Here is a 21,512-nt window from a genome sequence, read left to right on the forward strand (position 1 = left end):
ACTCATTCCGCCTCCTGCTGACGCCCAGCCCACTGGTCTCTCAGTGACCAGACCCCACAGAGATGTTAACAGGCCCCTCCTGTCTGAGGCGCTCTGGTCTCTCAGCGGAGTGAACTCCAGACCTTTACTCTATGGTGGTACTTCATTAAGAACATCTTTATTCCAGTGTTTAACCACTTGTTCACATTTCTACCATCGACACTGGGTCTGTTGCGGCTGTTTATTATCTCTTGCCCTCCATCTTGGTAGAACATTTTTTTCCAAAACTTTAATTTAGCAAGCACTTATAGAGTACCTGTGTGCAAGGCACTGCTCTCCCACACATCAGGGCATCCAAGATGAACAGGACACGCTCCCTGCCCTCAACAGACATGCTGTCTAATTTCATTATGCGTTTTGCCACTTCTTTGCTTTGGAAGGTGGTGGGAAACCACACAACCAAGACCACAAAACACTGTTTCTCTTTCCATGACTGGAGAAAGCTGTAGATGGGTTAGAACATTGCTTGCTGTTGTTTTGTTTTAAACCAATTAAATGATGACCATATCAGAATGATATTGGGTAGAAAACCATAGAAAGTCTTTGACGAACCAGATTTGGATTCACGGACCGGTCTAGGACAGATGCTCCTCTTGCCCGGGTGGTGAGGAGTGGTCTTAACCGCACAGCACTCTCCTACTGGTATCCCCTTTCTACCTGCTTCTAACAAGAATGCCCTTCCCCTGTTCCAAACATGTGTGTCCCCTTCTTAGGTGATCTGCTCTCAGGCCTCACTTGGTTGACCCCGGAGTTGGATAGCTGATCCAAATCCCTTCCCTGGGACCCTTGGACTTGTGTCAGGGACAGCATAGCTCAATGTGGCCGAAGCTGTGCCAGGAGAAGTCCAGAGACTGCTGATAGCTGTGTCAGCCGTGATGCGGAGAAAGCATCTATCTGCAGGCAGGGAGAGGAGTGGAGTCATGAGAAAGAGCAGAGGGGAGAGGCAGGCGTCCTACAGATCTTGTCGGGTGGATCTTGCCGAGTCCTCGACCTTCCTGAGCCTGTGAGATGTGCCACAACCTTTCCCATAAATCCATGTCCTTGCTTTAATTCGTTCAATAGGACTTTGTCACTTAAGACCAAAAGTGACCAGCTGCACCAAACTTTCTGCAGAGATAGGCTACTCATGACTCCACACCGAGCCTGAAAGAGTGTAAAGATCATAGAGGCCTTCCCACAGAGCACGCTCTGTCATAGTTCACATTTTTGTACTTGGGCCAAAACCACTTTGCACTTCCTGTCTTGCACCCGCAGAGGCTGGCATCTGGGAGGGTTCAGATCCTCTGAATAGCGTACAGCTAGCACTGCTGGAATCTGACGGGGAAAACTAAGAGAATGCATTTCCATGAACAAGAAGCAACAAGGCTCCTCGTCGAATGGCCGGGGCCTTTGTATAACTTTGACATTAATGCCCTTTGTACACGTCAGGCGGAGTCTTTCCACCAACCGCCCTCCTCACCTCACGTACACCCGGACCCGCGCCGTAAGCTCAAGATCAGACTTGAATCCAACCAGCAGTTCTGTCTTCTAAGATCCCACATATAAGCAGCTCGTGTTGATTGCACCAAGCATTCTGGTCTCTTGTACTAGTTGTTTTTTATATGGAGCAAGTCATATTTTGCACAGCATGAAAGGGGCTATAAGCATTCAGATACTCTGTAAGAATTTTTTAAAATTCCAGAAAATAAATGCTTCCTTACAACCCCAACCAGCTTAGTCACTCCTGCCTCTGGTATTGAGGGAGAGTTAAAATATATATCTCTGGTGGAATTTCAGAGAAAAATACATTGGCCAAAATGTGCTCTGTTTAAGAAGAATCTGCTTCAATGCCATGGAAGTTTAATATCTAAATCAACTGAATGTTTAGTTGGCCCAAGATTGATTGTCAAACATCTTGATGAAAAAGACTCATTAAATACCACTGACAATGGATTTAAGTGAAACTAATAATTAGTTAGATGCAAATTATTTTTTTCTGGATCAGCTTTTGTTTTTTCATCAAAATTCCTGGTGATGGCAAAAATGGAAAGAGCCCACTAGAGAAGACTTTAGTCATTCGTATTCTGTGGCTGCCCATCCCATTATTCCTGCCAACAAGACAAAGCCTGGGAATTTCCCCGAATGCGCTGGACAGTCAAACACTTTGGAGGTTATTTAAACGTCAACCGTTAAAGTTATCCAGGCAACGCTTTCCAGATCAACCCCTCACCCCATCCCCCTGTCTGTGGGGAATTTAGAGCTTGTTAACTGATATAACCAACTTCATATCAAACAAGAATGGCAAAATCTTTGGAATGGTAAAATAGTCACGTCCAAGAGTACTGTTTTGGGCTTTCAAACGTACTGTTAGTTACTACACTCATTCATAGAACCTACTTGTCTTCTGGTAAACTGTAGGTTTGGTTGTTCTCTGAATTTGGGATCAGATGAAAGAGGCACAGATGAAGGAGCGAATAGAGAAGGTCCCGTGAAGAGCTGTCTCCACAATGATTCCTTTAACGTCCCCTTGTGCCGGAAATGCTGACCGGGAGTCATTTCCTTGGGGTTTTGCTCCTGTCCTAAGTCCCTAGGTCTGCTGGGAGGCCATGCATAAAAGCCACTGTCTGTCTGTACGATCAGTCTGGCTTTCTGAGGTGAGATCACAGCTTGGAATAACTGGTCTGGAGAATAGTTCAGCTGTGCTGGTGAGGAGATGGGAAAGGTGGTGAAGAAAGGACATTGCCAGGCCCAGGGAGGAGCTCTGTTGGGAGGGTGAACCCAGGGTTGAACTGGGGAGCTGTTTCTGGTATCCGGAGGGTCAAGAAACAAGAATGTCACGTGAGGAGAAAAGCTTTAATATGTGGATGGGAGGGCACCACACACTCTTCTCTTTTCTCCGTGACCAGCTTAGGTGAGATGGCGCTGGGCCCAAAGGACCCGTAATGAAGGTCAATGAATAAATAAATATAGCCGACCCCAAACCTTGTCAACTTAAACTAGAGAAAGCACAACAGGACGAAGTAACATTGGGAGCTGAAGACAAACCAAAACACCAACCATCTAAAAAAGAAAAAATAAGCAAAGCAGAAACTCAAGGAGAAGAAAATGTGGGACAGGAATATAATCAGTAAATACACATTGGGTGGCAAGATACATGTCGTCAAAACCTGTTATGGAGTGAGCCAAAACAGTCCTGCAAATACTGTAACTTCGCTGCTGTGGGCAAAAGCCCAAATGTGGTGAGGGTGGATGGCAGGCTTCAGCCAAATGCTTGTTAGAATAGGGAGTGAGTGTAGAAACTGCAGTGCACTGCCACACAAATAAAGTTCTGTTACAAAAGAACACACACACACACCCATAACAGCAACAACAACAACAAAATCCTTAGTGAGAGAAGTTCTTATGTGATGGAAATTAAAACTACAGGAGAGAGTTGGGAAGCGGACTCTCCCTGTTACAGAGATGCTCATCCCATAAGTGTTTTAAGGAGCTTAAAGCAATTGAAAGTATCAGAGAAATTATTTTGCACATTTTTGTGTTCAGTTGTGCACATCAAAACTAATCCACAAGTATTTAATGTCCCATGGGCCTATTGTAGTGCTTTTCACAGGCTAAGACTCCAAATATTTTGATGCAAGTCAAAACACAGTGGGATCTTTACAATGCTGGAAGAAAGAAAGACAGCAACCTGTCAACCTAGATTCTATCCAGAGAAAAGTCTTTCAAAAATGGAGGAGAACGGGACTTCTTCAGACAAAGGAAAAAAGCTGAGGTAATTAATTGCCAGTAGACCTATACTTTAAGAAATATTAAAAGAAGTTCTTCAGATTTACACAGAAATGATACCAGAGGGAAACTCAGGTCATTAAAAAAGAATGGAGAGGATTAGAAACAGTAAAATATTTGAATAAACAGAAGAGAGTATTTTCCTCTCTTTTAAAAATTTCCTCATAAGAAAATTGACAGTTTAACATGAAAGTAACAATATTGCGGAGCTTACAGCATATGTAGAAGTAAAATATTTGACAACCATGTCCCAAACAGTGGGAGAGGAAAATGCAAGTGTCTTGTTGAAAAGTCCTCACCCTCCTTGTGAAGGGGGTGATCCATAGAGTCAACGGCATCCCAATCAAAATCTCAGAGGACTTTTATGTGGAAACTGACAAGCTGATTCTAAAATTTATAAACTAATGCAACTGATCCAGAATAACCAATACAATTTTCAAAAGGAAGAAGGAAGTTAGATGACTTATATTATCTGAGTTCAGGATGTAGTACAAAGCTGTGTAGATAGGTCAGCGTGGTATTGGTGTAAAGAAAGACATACAGACCAATGGAACAGAATGAGTGTATAGGAAAACAACAACATATATTGGTTGATTTTCAGGGACATGGGGTTCAGGGAACTTCCAGGTTGGTGAACACATTCACGGACCAAGACGCCAAGATAATTCAATGGGGGAAAGAATAAGTTTCTTGAAAAATTGTTCAATGATTATCAGTTATACATAGAAAGAAAAATCAACAGAAAATTATCTAAAAATGGATAACAGTCCTAAAAGAAAAGTAAAAAATGTGAAATTTTTAGAAAAAAAAGTAGGAGAAGACTTTTAGGACCTTTGGGTAGAGAAAAGACTTCGTAGACAGGGGACAAAAAGCATTAACTATAAAAAATAAGTGGATTCTATCAAGATAAAAAACTTCTGTTCTTCAAAAGATATTAAGATGATGTAAAAGGCCAAAAGTTAGGAGCAAAGGAGGTTGGATTAAAGAAAGAACTGGCTGTGTAGGACAGGAGACCACAGGAGAACACAAACACAACAGATGACAGCAACACCAATGGTGCCCCAGCATCAGAGGGGTAGAAGCAAGGAAGAGGTCCCAGGGAGATTAGGTGGGGTGCTGCAGCCTTAATAGCCAGGTCAGTCCAACCCCTTTTTTTAGCCTGTGATGTAAGGGATTATATTAATTGATTTTCAAATGTTGAACCAGTCTTGCATACCTCAGATAAATCTCACTTGGTTGTAGTGTATAATTCTATTTATACATTATTGGAATCGTTTGCTAATATTTTGTTGAGGATTTTTCATCTATGTTCATGAGAGATATAAGTGGTCTATAGTTTTCTTGTAATGTCTTTGTCTGGTTTTGGTATTAAGACAATGCCTCATAGAATGACTTTGGAAGTATTCCTTTTGCTTCCTTTCTCTGAAAGAGAGTGTAGAGAATTGGTATAATTTCTTCCTTAAATGTTTGCTAGAATTCATCAGTGAACCCATCTAGGCCTGGTGCTTTTAGTTTTGGAAGGTTACTAATTATTGATTCAATGTTTTTAAGAAATATAGGCCTATTCAGATTGTCTGTTTCTTCTTGTGTGAGATTTGGCAGATTGTGTCTTTCAAGGAATTGGTCCAATTCATGTAGGCTGTTGAATTTGTGGGCATAGAGTTGTTCACAGTATTCCTTTACTATCCTTTTAACATCCACGGGATCTGTAGCGATGTCTCCTCTTTCATTTTTGATAATAGTAATTTGTCTCCTCTCTCTTTCTGTCTTAGTTAGCCTGGCTAGAAGCTTATTAATGTTATTGATTTTTTAAAATAACTAGCATTGGTTTTGTTGATTTTCTCTATTGATTTCTGCTCTAATTCTTCTTATTTCTTTTCTTCTGCTTACTTTGGATTTTATTTGCTTTCATTTTTCTAGTTTCCTAAGGTGAAAATTTAGATTATTGATTTTAGATCTTTTTTCTTTTCTAATATTTGTATTTAGCGTTACAAATTTCCCTCTAAGCATTGCTTTCACTGCATCTCACAAATTTTGATAAGTTGCATTTGCATTTTCATTTAGTTCAAAATATTTTTAAATTTCTCTTGAGTTTTCTTCTTTGACTCATGTGTTATATAGAAGCGTGTTGTTTAATCACATATTTTGGGATTCTCCAGTTATCTTTGTATTCTTGATTTCTAGTTTAATTCCATTGTGTTCTGAGAGTAGACATTGTATGATTTTTATTCTTTTAAATTTGCTAAGGTACATTTTATGGCCCAGAAAGTGCTCTATCTTGGTGAATGTTCCATGTGAGTTTGAGAAGAACGGGTATTCTGCTATTATTGGATGAAGTGGTCTACATATGTCAGTTATATTCAGTTGACTGATGGTGTTGTTGAGTTCAATGGTGTCCTTACTGATTTTCTGCCTGCTGGTTTGGTCCACTCCTTTATAGCACAGACCTGCCATAGGCTAGGCCTTAGCAAAAAGAGTGTCTTTTACCACGTCTAGCAGTGACTGGATCAGAGAGACAGGGCAATCCTCTAGTATCTGGCAAGGCCTTCAAGGAAAGGGTCACCCCAGCCCAATGACCTGGCCTGGGCTTCTTCTGCTTACACAGAAAACAATCTAGAGCATCAACTTTAGCAGATTATTCCGCCCCCTCCCTACTAGGAAAGGAGGTGATAAACCATCCAGCAGGGATTCCCAAGTGCAAAGTTGAGCCTACGGCCAAGATTTACTAGAAATTTGAAAGGAATTAACACTATGAGAGATAATACACTTAACAGAAAAAACTGACTTAGGAAACTGAGTTAATAGAACAAATAGAACATAGCTTTAAAATAAATATAATTTATATTCTCAGAGTAATAGCAGAAGGTTTCAAACAAGAGCTGATTAGATATATTGGAAATAAATTGCTGCATAGAGAATTCATGAGCTAGATGATTAGGCTGAGGAATTCTCTCAAAATGTCATACAAAGGGATAAAGAAAAAGAAAGTGACTTTTAAAAATCACTTTAGCTATAGTGTTCTGAATTGCCTAATAGGAAAGCAGGAGTCTAATTGGGAGGCCCTGTGATATTCCAGGTGAGAGATGAAGGAAGGTTGACTAGGGTGGTGTTAGTAGGAACAGAGAGATGTGAACAGAATTCAAAGGACATTTAGGACATAGAATGGACAAGACTTGGTGATTGGTTGTGGAGAGATAGAGGGAGGAACAAGATGGTTTCTAGGTTTTTGGCTTTAGCATCTGGGTGAATGGTGCCACATTCACAGAGAGGGGGGATAGAGACGCAGAGCTAGATGTGACCGAGAAGATGACCTAAGATTTGAACATGTTGAATTTGCAAGACCGGTGACATGCTCTAGTGGAAATGCTCCACGGACGTCGGCTATCTACTGGTAGATGCGGAGGTCAGGGGAGAGACTGGGCTACAGATGATTCGGGGAACTGTCGGTGCATAGGATCTCTGACTCTCCAGAAGCTGAGATATTCACCCAGGGAGATGGTACCAAGCGAGAAGTTGAGTGCCTAGAACAGAGCCTAGAGGAAAACCTACATTTAAGGAAATATCCAAAAAGAAACCTAGAAATGAGATGGAGATGGAGACTATTTGGTTCCTTTCAAAAATTTATATACTCCTAGAAAAAGACAAATCATTTGGGTCAGCCTGGTTGCATAGTGGTTGGGTTCACATGCGCCACTTCAGCGGCCCTGGGTTTGTGGATTTGGATCCTGGACCCAAACCTACATTCATCTCACACCACTCATCAAGCCATGCTGTGGCAGCATCCCACATACAAAATAGAGGAAGACTGGTATAGACATTAGCTCAGGGACACTCTTCCTCAAGCAAAAAAAGGAAGATTGGCAACAGATGTTAGCTCACAGCCAATCTTCTTCACCAAAACCCCCAAAAACCAAAAAACCAAAACGGATCATTAAATTACTAACTCTTCAGTATAAAACAGTGTACCAACTGTTTCTTTTCCTGAGAGGAAAAAGCGTGAATGCCTTAATTATTTAAATAGAGAGAGATCAATGAAAGAGTGGAATGGAGAGGACACCAGAGACAAATTCAACCATGCCACTGTTCTGTCCAGAGTCAGCAATTAGGATTCAACATCGTACCAAGAAAAGAGCATGTTGTTAAGTGAATTAACTATCTGATAAGCCACACTCTTCATTTATTAGCATATTTAGCATTCACACTGCCTAAGTAAATGTTGACAAGATGATCTGGCAAGAAGTAGGGATGGCTTCTGAGAAATAAAAAGAAATGTGTATGTTGGTTCCTGACAAAGGGCTCTTAAAATCCTTGTAAATTCCTGTAAAACCTTGTAAGAGATAAGAGCACTGGGAGCATCTTTTGTTCTGTTGAAGGAACTCTGTGGGCCCCTGGATGTCTCCTAGATGGGAGCTGGTCACCAGAAACACCAAGCCACGATTAGAAGCTTGGAACTTTCATCCCTGTCCCAGCGCCATCCTCCAGAGGGAGGAGAGTGACTGGAAATGGAGTTAATGAGTGATCATGCCCACATGAGGAAGTGTCATAGAAGCCCGATTGTATGGGGTTCAGGACTTTCCAGGTTGGTGAACACATCCACGGACCAGGAGGTGACGCACCCCACCTCCATGAGGACAGAAGCTCCTGTGCTCAGGACCTCACCCTATGCATCTCTTCACCTGCATCCTTTATCATATCTTTTAATAAGTTGGCAAATGTAAGTATTTCCCTGGGTTCTCTAAGCTGGCCTACCAAATAATCGGATCCTAGGGGAGGAGGTCATGGGAACATCCGGTTTGTAGCTGAGTCGGACAGAAGTTGTGGGTAACCCGGGGAGCTGCTACTTGTGATTGTCATCTGAAGTGGGGCCAGTCTTGTGGGACTGAGCCCTTCACCTGTGGGGTCTGACACTCTTTCCACGTTGACAGTGTCAGAATTGAGGACCACCAGCTAGTGTCATGGGGAATTCTTCGGTGTGGGGAAAACCCCCATATATCTGGTGTCAGAAGTGTTTCAAGTGTCCTGCATAAAAGTAAAGGAAAGACACAGGGGGAAAGAACTGTAGGCTTCTCCTGACACAGCTTCACTGTACATGACTGAGTTCCCAAGATGGGGTCTGACATGTGGTGGCACTAAGATTTAGCTTGTTTAGTTTTGACAAAATTCCCAATATTAGATAATGTACTTGAAGGCACATTCTACAGTACGCAGCACGATATAAATATCGGTTATGGCTATTACTACTCTTCCGGTAAAGCACATATACCAACTATTTGTTTGACTAAATTCAAGGTCAGTGTGGTCTGGCTATATAATTCCTTTGATCACCAGCAAGAAGACAGGAGGAGGGTTAGAAAAAGAAGAATCGAGAAAGAAGGAGAAGGCAGAGGAGAGAGAAGAACAAAATAGAGAGGCAGAATAAAAGAAGTGAAAATCGTCTATGTGCCCACCCGGTACAAGGCATTTTAAAATATGTTCTTAATACTGCCTCTACAGCGAGTACGGACGGTGGGCAATTACCCCTGTTTGACCGAGGCCGGGCCTGAGGCGCGGAGCCCCGCAGTAGGTGGACGCGTGTAGATTACCGTCAGGTCTTCAATGTTGAGCCCACGTTTTCCCACTGTTGCATAAAGAATTGTGCTTTCAAAGAGTTCCATCCAAACTTTAAAATATTTTTGAACCTAGTCTGAATTACATTAAACCTTTTTAATACCTCTCTGAAGCCTGGGAGGAAATTGTACAGGAGGAGGAGAGTGTAGATGGAGAGAGATTAATAAATTATTACTCAGCACACATGACTTTCCACACAATAATAAATTGTATTCCCGTCTCTGTGGAGTCCCAGGAGGCTGCCTCCCTCAGGCAGAGCTTGGTCATCGTAAAGGTCAGCTCGCGGTGGCTCTGCCATTCAGTGCGAGGAAAGTGTCAGCACATGCCTGCCCCTGCCGTAACTCTCGCCTGGACCTTTGCGGGGAGGACACCTGAGACTGCTGGGGAGCCGGCCTGCGCCTCTCAAACGTCCCAGCTTTCTGTAGCAGTTTGTGCCGAACCCCGCCTCCAGCTGCATTTGCTCTTTGTAATTTGACAGCCAATGACAAGAAACTTGACCAAGGGCTTCTGGGAAATCAGTGAGAGTCAGGACAGAGTGCAAGCTGCAGGAAGTTCACAAATGAGCGCCCCTAATTCAGAGGCCCCTGAATGGTAACCACAAATAAGATTTCACGGTGCAGAGTGGGATTCCTGTTCATACCTCTAATACGTAGTTGTGACTATCGTTGCTATGACTACTGTCATCTCCTCATTTCCTCCTCTCTTGGCTTGTACAACAGGGCTTGCCCTGGACACCCTCTGTTCTTGCTCTTCCTTTTTAACCTTGAGTGACAACCTGCTGATTTTACAATGTTCATGCTTTTAAAGTGCCCAATATTCATGAATCTGTCCTCTATCTCTGCATCCAAGGGACAGGCTATCTTGAGGTCAGCATCTTGGACCAAGTTTGGATGGCTGGGCCTCACCTCTCCAGCTTCTGTGGCTGCTGTGGTCTCAGGAATCACAAATTAAAAAAAGAAAAAAGGACACACGAGACGACCCTCACAGGGGGTCGGGGAAGGAAGTTTTTCAGTCTAGGATTTTAAAAGGAAGACAGGTAGTCTGTCCGAGTCAAGAAGGTAGGACTGAATGCTAGCTAACAGAGAACTTGCATTTCAGCTCCTCCACGTGGCTTCCTCTGTGTATACAGGTGTCACGTGCCTTGTTCTCAAGGATGGGGATAGTCCTTGTCCCCTCCTGACTCCGGAGGCTGTGTCTTTGCTCTCCTTTCACCAAATCTACCTTGTTCTTAAACTGTCCTCATATTCATATGAAAACTAATTCCCTAACTGCTGTCCAAAGGAGTTCACCAATGGTCTAGACAGATACCAGAGAATGTGCTTTCCTGAGGTTATGATCATTCAATGTTTGCTAATTCAAAGATTTAGCTTAATATTTTTAAGCCTTTGACGTGGTTAAAAAAAAAAAGGCATTGGAATTTGTGAGAAACCAATAAAAAATGCCCTTTTCCTTGTCTGGTTATGGGACCAAATGAGAGAGAGACACAGAAGTGAGACACATGGAGATCAAAATATCGCTGTCACTATAGATCAAGGCTAGGTTGGAGAAGGAGTGTAGATGTGGTCATCGATGGGCTTGCTAATACTAACCCCCTGAGTGGAACTTACCCACCCGGTCATGGGCACCTCTGGAAACCACAAGCCTCCCTCACCTGGGGCTGGACAAGTCTCCTTCCCTGGAGGTGAGGGAGTTTGGACAGATCAGAGTCTTGGTGGTAGAGTTGCCTCCACGTGAAGCCAAGCTGGGGAAGGAGGAGTTCGTACTCGTATCACTTCAGTAAAAATGGGGGAGGGTGGACTTACAAATACTTATGGAAGTATACAGAGAAGTCAGAGAACATGTAAGTTCATTGTTGAATGTGGTCAACATTACTGTAGAAACTCAACTTTTCAAGGATCAGGTTTATAAAAACATCAGCCATCCAAGAAGTATCCTTAACCTTGGAAGTAATAAAAAGAAAGGCCCTTGGGACAATGAAAAATAGAATGGGGATAAATCAGGGCAAGTGATGGTGAAGGATTCGCTAACCGAGTCAGAAGACAAAGCAGAAGGAGATGGGCCACCTTGCCGCAATAAAGGGGAGGTCAGATGGCGCCTTCAAATGGGCAAAGGTAACTGAAGGAAATTATTTTGCATGATTGCTGAGGCTAGGAGCGGGACCAATGGTGAAGGTTATAAGGACACAGATTTCAGCTCAATATACAGAACGAGACCACTGGAAAATTAGCAAGCTTCCTATTCCAGAAAAAGATGGGGCCGAGAACAGATGACTATTCTCAGAATGCTGCAGAAGGCACTGTGGAACCACGTGGTTGGTTGGACTAGATCAGTCATTCCCAAACTTTTTGGTCTCAAGATCTCTTTAAGCGCTCAAAAATTATTGAGAAGCCCAAAGAGCCTTCGTTTATGTAGGTCACATCCATCAACATTTACCGTATTCAAAATTCAAACTGAGATTTTATTAAAATATTTGTCAATTCATTTAAAACAATAAACCCACTACATGTTAGCACAAATAACATTTGTGAAATATATTTATAGCATTGTTTTAAATTTTTGCAAGTCTCTTTACTATCTGAATTAATAGGAGAGAACTGGACCCTCATATCTCCTTCTGCATTCCATCTGTTGCAGTATGTAGTTTTGGTTGAAGTGCATGAAAAAATCCAGCCTCACTAGATATGTGGTTGGAATAGGAGGAGAATTCTACATACTCTTTTTAAGGTAATTGTGGATATTCTTCTTTGATACTACACCAAAGCTCAAAAGTGGTAATTTCTTTCTTTTTTTTAAAGATTGGCACCTGAGCTAACAACTGTGGCCAATCTTTTTTTTTTTTTCCTGCTTTATCTCCCCAAATCCCCCCAGGTACATAGTGGTATATCTTAGTTGCAGATCCTTCTAGTTGTGGCATATGGGATGCCACCTCAACGTGGCCTGGCGAGCGGTGCCATGTCCGCGCCCAGGATCCGAACCCTGGGCCGCCACAGCGGAGCGTGCAAACTTAACCACTCGGCCACAGGGCCGGCCCCAAAAGTGGTAGTTTCTTAAAGGTTAGTTGCAATGAGAAGTCTGAAATCATATCAATAAATTTTTCATACTGTCACACTAAAAACCCATCGACCTATCTCGCACTTTGAACAGATCTTTTACTCATTCATGATTTTTTAACATCATGCTTAGTATTATTATGAGAAAATTGTTGATTTTGCAGATCCCTTGAAAAGGTCGAAGGGATCCCAGTTGTCTGCGGACCTCCCTTGGAACACCACTGCCCTTGATAACCCTCCCAACTTTAAGTGCTTAGATCCTGTGAAAGCCGTCCTGATGCTCAGAGTTTGCTCCGCAGGAGAGGTGTAGCTAGTCTCAGGGATGTTGCAAGGAGGAGAAACCCCTCAAACTAACTCAGGCCAGAAGGAAACTAGCTCAAGTTTCCCCCAGGCAATGTCTCAGAAATCCAGGGACAGGAAACGTAGTCAGGCTGCCCCTAGGCTGGAGCTGAACTTGGAGCATTGGAGCTAATCCCTCACCTCAAGTGGATCCTGTGGCTTCTCTTCTCTGCCCACGTCTGTGGCGTTCTCCTGCACCGCTCCAAGGACCCGCCGGCCAGGGTGAGCCGCTGCTTCCCTGCTCCTCCACAGTGCTGGTGTCAAGGTGGCCTCGATTTACCCAGGAGCTGACACCAGCTCCAATTCTACAAAGCCTTTTAGTTCAAGAGCCATCTTCACTCCGTGTCTCGGAGTCCTGATTCCCAACTCCTGCGAGAGACAGTCTGCTTGGCTCAGCCTGATTTATGGTTGGGTCAGGTGTCGAACCTGGTGCCAACAGCTGCGGCCGGGCTGCCGGGTTACCAGGCACAAATGTGCCCCAAGACAGGCAATGCAAAATGCGTCTCCTCTAGGAGGCCTTTGAATTGTGCGTAATATAAAAGATTAAAATGTAGGAACACGATCAGACAGTAATAAGAAGTGACATGTTATAGCAAAGATAGAAGACAGGAAAAACCCGGTAGAGTTCAGATGGCAATTTTGTATTAATGTTTAATGGTAGTAATAATACTAGTTGGTGCTTATCATGGGCTCATTATGTGGCAGTCATTAAAGTAAGCACTTGACTACGTTTTCCTCATTAAAATTTTAAAAAAAGAAAAAAAAGAAACTCCTAAATGTTAGACTCTATTTTTATCCCTCATTTAGCATGACAGTTAAGAGTGTGGGCCTTAGAGCCAAGCCTCAGAGTCTGTGGGGTCGTATGACTTTTGACAAGTCCTTTAAGCTCTCAGCAGCTCAGCTCTTTCTGCTCTTTTTTCTGAGGCAAATGGCTTCCTATGGAAAGAAAGCAGGGGTCGGGGGTGGGGAGGGGGCAGAGATTCGAGATCCCCTTCCTCAGCTCTCGGGGTGATGGCAAAGGATTGGCTGAGGTGTGAGAGGAAAGGGCTCTGCTTGTTATTGGAAAGGGCTGTGTTGACGTGGATCGGAGCTCTGACCCAGACACTCGGGGTTCAAACCCCAGCCCTGCCAGCCAGTGCTTGGCCATGGGCAAGTTTCTGAGAGACTCCATGCCTCGCTTCCTCATCTGCGAAATGAGGGCATGGGCCTTGCTGGTCGGGTTGTTGGGGGCACCCCATGAAGTGATAGGTGAAGTCTGTTACACATGCATGTCTGCTGTTAGTGAGAAATATCCTGTGATCAGAGCCTGCCATCCTCAAAGCCATGCTAGGGCCTCTGGCCTCCGCGGACACAGCAGGTCCGTGTTAATGCAGTCCCTGAGGCCCACCAGAACATTATAAACACCCCTTGCTCTCACTCTTTCCTTACCCCCATCATTTCTATCCACGACAGCCCATTTCTGTTCCTGCCTGACTGTTTGGCCTGCAGAAATGACCTTGCTTGCTGCACGACAATTTCCTCTCTACCCGAAGGCTCCTTGAATTCAGGAGAGCGGGACAAGCAATGCCCGGCTATTGGGGGAAAGTGTTTAAAACCCTTGGACTCTCAGTTTTGAACAGTGAAGTCTTCTGAAAGGCAGTTTTTGTCCAGCATTTTGCTTCCATCCCAACTCCTATCCTAAACGTCTCCAAAAGCATGGGACGTTTGGGCCCTGGCTGGAGAGAGGGGTGACCACAGTGTCAGAAAGCCCGGTTCCCTGCAGATGGTGATTGCAAGCAGGTGTCCTGGCAGTTTCTGAGCAGGAAAGATTTAACTCTCGCCAACTGATAGAGTGATGAACGACGGCTCAGCGGAAGGAGGCCCTGCAAGTAATTCCTCGCAGGTGACAAGCAGAAAATAAATCGTTATTCTGAAAAAAGGAAATTAAGTTTGGGGATGTGCTAAACCAGCAGAGGGGAAATCTGGAAGAAATAGGAGACACAGCCCTGGGCTTGGCATATGAAGGTCTGGGTTTGAGTCCTGGAACTCCTAGATACTTTGGGACAGTAATGGGACAGTGGCCCAAACTGTTTCCTCATCTGTAAAATGGGAACACCACCAGTACCTTCCTTGCTTACTTGCAGGGTTGTGGAGAGAAAGTGAGTTACAGGAAAACATGCTGGAAAACTCCATAGGTGATTTCTGATTCCTCCCGTGGCCTCCTGCTCCTTTTGCAGTGTGTGCGTGTGTGTTTGTGTGTGGGGGTGTGAATTACCCATGGCTGCTGTAACAAACTACCACAAATGCGGCGGCCTAATTCCATACACATTTACTCTCCTGCAGCTCTGAAGGCCAAAAGTGCCCCCTCAGCTTCACTGGTTCAAAATCAAAAAGTCGGCAGGGCTGCTGGCCCTTGGGCAGCTCCAGGCAAGGACCCTTTTCCCTGCCTTTCACAGCTTCTAGAGCTGTGTTCCTTGAATTCCTTGGCTCAAGGCTCGGTTCTCTGGCTTCTAATCCAACAAAGCATCTTACTTCTGTTGTCACATCTCCTTCTCTTCTGTGTCATACCTCCCTCTGATTCCCTCTTATAAGGACCCTTGCAATTACATTGGGCCGCCCAGGTCATCCAGGACAATCTTCCCATCTCAAGATCCTTAACTCAACCACATCTGCAGGTCTCTTTTGCCAAATAAGAGAACATTCACAGGATCCAGAGGTTAGGACACAGACATCTTCGGGGACCCTGACTGAGACCACACTGAGTGTGCCCTGCAGGATGCAGGAAGGGGAAGGAGGAGCCCGGGCTGAGATGGGGAGGCGACAGGCCATATTTCAAAGCAGATCCAGCCTGATGTTCCTCAGAAGTCTCTCTGCCTACACGGAGGGTCGGCAGAGTGGCAGTGGGCTGACGGTCGTGCACGCAGGTGGAACCCTCAACCAGCGCTTCTCAAAGTGTGGTCCCGGACCAACGGCATCGGCTTCCCTTGGGAACGTCTTAGAAATGCAAACTTTTGAACCCACCCCAGACCTCCTGCCTCGGAAACTCGGAGGCAGTTTCCCAAGGCCTCCAGGGGACTTGCTCTTGGCACTTGGTCTTCTTAGCTCAGGTTTGAGCCAGGGTCCTCTGAAGGAAGGGGAAGACAAAGCCTGGGTTTGGATCCTGGAGCACGGTTCTCAGCACTGCTGCACGTTAAAATTACTTGGGGAGCCTTTAAAAAGATAACACATGAATCAGAACCTCCAGGGATAAGGCTCAGGCAGGAGGAGCTTTTTTAAGTACGCAAGTGCTGTGCAATCAAATTTTGGAGCCACTTGTAGAGCATGACCCCCACCCCACAATTTGTGGGGAAGAATTGGGAGTCCCGAACTCAGTGTTCTAAAACCTGAGTGAGCATCAGAATCACCTGGAGGGCTTGTTGAGACAGATTTCTGTGCCCACCCACAAGCGGCTGACTCAGAGTCTGGGGTGGGGCCTGGAGTGTGCATTTCTAACAAGTCCCCAGATGATGCCAATGCTGCTAGTCCAGGGACCCTACCTGGAGAGTCACAGCACTAACGTATGATTTTAACCCCCGGAGCTCACCAAAGTACGTTTCCCAATCCGAGTTAAAACTGCAGAGTCTAAAAGCATTAGAAATTAATTTATTAGATTCCTTTCCCTGGTTTTACTTTTTTAGGGCAAATGCCATTGGAACCTAACTGTTGAAATTATGATGTTCATAACTTAAAGAAGATGTAAGAAATACTGTGGAAATTGAGTATATGGAGGAAGTGAGGGGAGAAGGACATTAAACATAGGTAGGATGGGGAAAGAAAACTAAAACTGACACTAGCTTGCTTTACAAATTGCCAACGCTTGGCCATGCTGTGTGTGTGTGTGTGTGTGTGTGAGAGAGAGAGAGAGAGAGAGAGAGAAGCAATAGCCCTGGTCCAGAATGATGCTCTTAACTTAATGAATAATCCTCCTATGTGCAGAGACAGCTCCCACCTTCTAATTATGAAGGGATAATTTTCAGTTTGGGTGAACAATTTAAAATAATATCTATCCGGACATCATCTGGGGGTCCTTCTGCCCCTTTGACATTTAGGTTCCATTACCTTGAAACCCTCAATTCCAGGCCTGGGTAATTCAGTGCCCTGCTGAACTTCCCTATTAATCTCCAGGGATCTCCAGTCATTGGCGATCTTTAAAATGGCTTAAAAGCTTTGACTTCCTTCATTTCTCTTTCTTTACCAACCGCCCCCCCCCCCCATGAAACCCAGCCCTTTCACCAGTTTATGGTAGAAATTTAAAAATTTACCCTCACTAAGAGTTCATGACTAAGGACACTTTGCTGAAGACTTGGGGGCCGAGGAAGCTGTCTCCTGCCTCATCGTAATTTCCCTGCCGTCCTCCCTGTGGCTTCACCAGCCTCCGCTCTCCCACTTCTTGCTTTGACCCCTCTCATGGGCAGAATATATCCTTGTGCCAAACATATGCCTATCCTTATCTCACACCTAGCGAGGAGGATTCTCCTGGGTCCTCTGGAGGATGGAGTCTCACCCTTGATTCCAAAAGCACTTGTCAAAGCATCTCTTTCAAACGAGCCATTAGATTTCTGATGATGTTTAGAGGAATTCTGGTGAACAAAAATTTTCTTTACCTCAGTGTAAGTATGAGTTATATTCATCCATTCCATTTTAAATAAACTTTGTATTTTGGAATAGTTTTAAATTTATAGTAAGTTGCAAAGCTAATGCAGAGTTGCCACATACCTCACACCCAGTTCCGCTATTGTTAACATCTTACATTGCTGTGGGACATTTGTCACAACTAACATACACCAATGATGCATTATCACTCTTAGCTAAGTCCTTGCTTTATTCAGATGCCTTCATTTTTACATAATGTCCTTTTTCTGTAACAAAGTTACATTGAGTCAATGTGTCTTCTTATGCGCCTCTAGAACGTGATGTTTCTCAGACTTTCTTTGTTGTTAATGCCCTTTTCAGTTTGAGGAGAACTGGTCAAGTGTTACATGGAAGGTCTCTCAATTTAAGTTTGCCTGGTGTTTTTCTCACATGATTAGAGGGGGTTTATGAAATTTGGGAAAGAAGACCATAGAGGTGAAGTGTCTTTCTTGTCACATCATGTCAAAGGTACTGATGGTGTTGACCTTGATCACCTGGCTGAGGTAGTTTGTCAGCCTTCTCCACGTAAAGCTACCCTCCCCACCCCCACCCTGCGTTTTTGCATTGCTGTCCTTTTTGGAAGGAAGATGCTAAGCACACCCTGTATATAAGGGTGGGAGTTATGCTCCACTTCCTTGAGAAGGGTGCATCTTTACGTATGTTATTTGGAATTCTGCACAGGAGATTTGTCTATCCCTCCCCCATTTATTTATTTATTTAATCATTTATTTATATAAGTATGGACACGGATATTATTTTATACTTTGGGTTATAATCCAATATTACATAATTTCATTGGTCAAATTGTTCTAGCCTTGGCCATTCTTTCAGTTGGTGCCAGTGTCTTTTTGACATAACTCCATCATCTTGTTTTTGGAGCTCTTCTTTATTTTCTGGCACTACAAGATGCTCCAGGTTCATCTCCCAGTATATTTCCTGCCTCGACTCAGCCATTTCTCCAAGGAGCCCTGGTTCCTTTTATTGAAGAATGGTATTAGAAACCAAGATCCGAGCACTAGGTGTGCTCACTGCTACTGGAGTGTTATTGCTCTAGGCCCTCTCAAGAGACAGAGCTTGGAAATATATGAGTGTGTATTTGCCTGTATGTATACACATATCCAAAATGGTTTCTATGTTTATCCATCTGTACCTAGATTGATCTAAACATGAGTCCATGCTGATGTCTCATACTGATTCTCTTAGAATACCACATGGTCCATTCTGGGCTTCCACCTTGCTTATCTGTAACTGGCACTCCACAGTGAGAAGCCTGGTTCCCATCACTCACCATCTTATTAATTCTTTTAATCCAAGTAAGCAAGTATAGCAGTATCAGAATTGTTAACCCATACACCTGTAAGAAACAACTCTGTCAACTTCGGTACAGTATACGTGAATAGTTTCTTTTGTCTTCAGTCTTGCAGATTCCATTCATTCCCAAAGTTATTCAGGACAGCATCTTTCCCCTACCTTTTCTTTGAGGTTGTCATACATTTGTAATACAGTTAGATTCTTTTGTCAGTCTGTATTCCATTCTGAAATCTCTAACCTCCTGATTGATTTTTTTATAATCTGCATACATTAAGGTTTACTCTTTGTGCTGTAAGATTCCATGGGTTTTGATAAATGCATAATGTCATGTCTCAACCACTACGGTGTCATGCAAAATAGTTTCACAGCTCTAAAAGAATTCTATGTGCTTCTTCTAAGTCAATCCTCCTCCTCCTCCCCAAGCCCTTGGCAATCACTGATCTGTTTGTCATCATTGTAGTTTTCCTTTTATCAGAATGTCCTAAGGATGGAATCATAGAGTATGTAGCCTTTTCAGACTGGCTTCCTTCGCTTAGCATACTGCATTTATATGTCACATAATGCAACGTCAATTCGTGTTGTTGAGTGGAATGACAGTCCGTTCCTTTTTAATCTCTCAATTGTAGTCCATTGTATGGATGTACCACAGTTTGTTTATCCATTCGCCTATTGAAGAACACTTTGCTTGCTTCCAGATTTGGGGGATTATGAATAATGCCACTGTAAACATTTATGTGCAGGCTTTTGAGTGCACATAAGTTTTCAGATCACAGGGTAAATGCCTAGGAGTGTGATTGCTGGATCACATGCTAAGAGTTTGTTTAGCTTTGTAGAAACTGTCAGACTGTCTTCACAGTGGCCGTACCATTTTGCACTCCCACCCGCAATGAATGAGAGTTCCTGTTGCTCTGCATCCTTGCCAGAAATTGCTATTGTCAGTTTTTTGGATTTTAGCCATTCTGAAAGCAGGTACTGGTATCTCATTGTTCATTCCATTTCGGCAATCGCTGTTGGAGCATGGCCAATTTGGAACGATTTTCCTCTGGCCCTAGATTCTACGTTGTTTTTTAAAGATATGACTTCAGCAAGGCCAAAGGGCTCCTAGGAAGGAGGAGCACCCTGTCCTTAGCCGTCCCTGGGCCTGGGGAATTTGTTAGTGTGTCAACAGAAGCATCAGGTTGTTCAAGGGGGTTTTGCATAGAGATCAGGGGAAAATGAAGTGACCAGAGACTGGACTGAAACGCAAGATCAGCTTTGGTCAGGGTGAACGAAAAGTTTTAAATACCTTCTTAAAATGTTCACAGTTAAGGAGAATATAGGTAAAGAGGCAAAAATCTGTTACATTGGGAGACGATGGTTCGAAGGGGCATTTTCACTGTGTACAGCACTTGTTCATGAACAAAGATCCAAAAGGTGAAAAATCCATCCTCCATCCCTCATGAAATATTTCACAAATACAACACCCTCTGCGGTTGCTGAAAGTTAGACACGTTTCTGCTGAGAGCAGCGGGGTCAGGTGGGGACTGGAAGATACCAACCCATGCCAACGCCACACCCCCTCCCCAGTGAATGACGAGCTCTTCACCTGTCGGGTCCTCAGCTTATCTTGTTCTTCCGTCAGCCCACTGCTGCACGATTGTTTGGCACGTGGGGCCAGGATAAGGGACAGTGACGTCACAGGTGGGTGAACGGGATGGTGCCAGGTCATGCTTTTGTTTGCACTCTGATTTTTAGTTAAGCCTGATGAGTTCTCAAGAAGCTCCATCCTGGAAACGTGAGCTGCTCTATTTCAGGCAAGTTCTTCCTGTTTTCCAGCAGTCTCTGCCTTACTTGGCTCCCCTCCCTCCTTCCTTACGTTCCAAGCACAGATCTGTCTACACAACTGTGCTTCATCTCTGAGAGGACGAGAGGACGTCTATGCCAGAAAAAGAAGAGGAAGAGCGGAGGCCTGCGGCCAGCCGGGGGGGGGGGGGGGGGGGGGGGCGCCGCCTGCCCCTCCTCCCTCCCTCCCCGCCCCTCCTCCCTCCTCTCCTTACTGTTTGGAATTCTGGAATCAGCCCTGGAGTCACACTCTGCAGCTTACAGCAAGGTGACAGATCTCTGAGCAGACGTCACCTTACCCTCTGCTGACCTAGAAAATCTCCCCATTCTCAGGTGCACCACGGATCTATTTTAAAAGCTGATAATATTTTTCTGTTCCAAAATGATCAACTCCAGTTGTTAAAGTTTACCTAAAATGACATAGATGAATCTCAAAATATGTTGTACAAAAGAGGCCAGAGACAGTAAAGCACATGGTATGATTCCATTCGTATGAAGTTCATGAAGAGGCAAAGCTAAATTATGGTGCTGGAAGTCAGAAGAGGAGCTAAGTCTGGGGGGACATTGACTGCGAAGGGCACAAAGCAGCGATTGGATGTAGCAAATAATCCATGCCTGTTGATCAAGGTGGTGGTTATGTGTGTGTGTTTGTATACATGTAAAAGTCGCTGTGTGGACTGAATGTTGGCACCCCCTCTACAATTCGTAAGCTGAAATCTTAACCCTAAATGTAACGGAATCTGGAGGGGGAGCTTGGGAGGTGGTTAGGTCATGAGAGGGGCCCTCACAATGGGGTTGGTGCCCTGATGGGAGGGGACACGAGAGCCTGCTTCCCGGTCAATGCTCTCTGCCCTGTCAGGACACAACCTGAAGATGCGTCTCTGAACCAGACAGCAGGCTGTCCCCAGATGCCCAGTGTGTGGGCTGCTC

This window comes from Equus przewalskii, chromosome 14, assembly GCF_037783145.1.
Source record: "Equus przewalskii isolate Varuska chromosome 14, EquPr2, whole genome shotgun sequence".
Taxonomy (NCBI): Eukaryota; Metazoa; Chordata; class Mammalia; order Perissodactyla; family Equidae; genus Equus; species Equus przewalskii.